This window comes from Sorghum bicolor, chromosome 1 (genome assembly GCF_000003195.3).
Source record: "Sorghum bicolor cultivar BTx623 chromosome 1, Sorghum_bicolor_NCBIv3, whole genome shotgun sequence".
NCBI classification, from domain to species: domain Eukaryota; kingdom Viridiplantae; phylum Streptophyta; class Magnoliopsida; order Poales; family Poaceae; genus Sorghum; species Sorghum bicolor.
In genome coordinates, this window is record NC_012870.2 from 26,720,457 (window position 1) to 26,722,557 (window position 2,101).

A 2,101-nucleotide genomic window follows, 5' to 3' on the forward strand; every position below is an offset into this window, starting at 1 on the left:
TAGAGCATATTCCTCGGTTACATAATGAGGAGGCTAATCGGTTGGCTCAGCATGCCTCGGGATATCAACCCATATTAAACACGTTATCGGCAATCGGTGCCGATGATTGGAGAAAGGAGATCGTTGATTATTTAAAGGATCCATCCAAAAAGGTTGAGAGGCGTGTCAGGTTTCAAGCTACTAAGTACGTACTCCTTGGGGGTGAGCTTTATTATCAAATAATAGATGGAGTTCTTCTCAAATGCTTAGGTGATGATGAAGCTAAAAGTTTGATGGGAGAAATCCATGAAGGAGTATGTGGACCACATCAGTCAGCTTTTAAGATGAAATGGATGATTAGGAGAAACGGGTATTATTGGCCTACCATACTCGAAGATTGCTTTAAATATTTCAAATGATGTCAACGATGTCAAAAGTTTGGCAATATTCAAAGAGCACCCGCATCGGCTATGAATCCTATTATTAAGCCTTGGCCGTTCTGGGGATGGGCTATCGATTTGATTGGCCAGATTTACCCGCCATCAAGCAAAGGGCACAAGTTCATCTTAGTTGCCACTGATTATTTCACTAAGTGGGTTGAGGCTATTCCCACTACACCACAGCCCCAGAGTAACGTTGCACGATGGGTCGTTATATATCAATATAGAGACGTCCCATCGGTCGCTACAGATCTATGGCGACACTTAACAGCTGACGCTGAATATGGTGTCGGTATAGGCTATAGCGACCGACATGTTTTTAGCGACCGATGGTTTGATTATTCGATGAACAAATACCGACCAAAGTGCTGATGGCATATATATGTTGTACCGTCCAAAGTACCAAGGCTAATAGGAACTATACCAACTAATAATCAAACGCCATGATCACATGAGCCAAATACATATTTTCAATCCTGCTTTATCAAATGCATCTTTGTTTGACATTTTAAACATATATAGAAGCTCACATTCAATGTCAGACATAGAATAAGTCATAACATAGGAGTATTTCATTCATGCCAAACAAATGGCACATTTAACAGCCATGGGTACAATGATGTTCGCAACAATGACATAAGTTTGCCTTGCACACACCACAACTAACATGCCCATGTTACAGCACAACTAACAAGTCTGCATTGCATACTACAACTAACATGCTCATGTGAGAACACAACTAACAGGCATGTCCTTGGAGTTCTTTTCATAATCTAACATCATTCAACAAAGGAACCAACATCCATGAGCAAGCAGTACTTTACAAAATGGTATGGCATCCCATACACACCAACATGGATCATCGATGTTTTGCCACCTCACAAAATGATCAGGTCACCACAAAATGATCAGGTCACATCTCCATCTGCTTCAGTGCGTTTTCTGGACATCCCCTCCTACAAGACCAACATACCACAAGTATGAGCAGTTTTTTTAAAAAATATCTCTAGATTAAACTTATATTAGTCTCACAAATAGCAGTTTGGTGAAAGTCATGTTGAGGAAAAAAACATACCTGTAGACTGGGATGAATGTGATGTCATGCTAACCTTCAACTGTAAGAAATATCAGTAATTAGACACTTTATTAACTTACCACATATGAATAAAAGAAACAAAGTCTTGTCTAGTCTATTACCCTGTTGTATGGCCACTGAACTGGCATTGACTTAGCATCAGCCAAAGTCTCAATGTCACCATAAGGGCGAGGTAGCATTGTATCCCTTTTGATCACAACCTTCACAACAACTTCACAAAATAGCCTTCCTAGAGCTTGGCCTCCTAGTACATTGGTTGGATTTGTTGAAATAACAACCGCCTTACCCACAATTTCTGGTCGCAACATGGCATATAATGTGACCTCCTTTCTGAATACCATTGCAAATATTTCTAAATACCAATGCATATATTTCTGAATACCAATGCAAATATTTTTGAATACCAATGCAAATATTTCTGAATACCAATGCAAATATTTCTGAATACCAATACAAATATTACTGAATACCAATGCAAATAGTTCTGAATATCAATGCAAATATCTCTGAATACATAGAAGACTAAAATGATAGTTGAAGATACATAGAAAGGGAGTTGCTCTAACTGGATATGCAAACTATAAAG

General features: G+C 38.8%; 1 long non-coding RNA gene across 1 annotated transcript; it reads right to left on the bottom strand.

Moving 5' to 3' along the window:
• LOC110432026 lies at positions 935-1,764 on the bottom strand. Its single transcript, XR_002449483.1, has 3 exons — positions 1,617-1,764; positions 1,495-1,534; positions 935-1,375 (listed from the first exon to the last, which is right to left on the bottom strand). It is a non-coding gene; the product is annotated as an uncharacterized LOC110432026 (long non-coding RNA).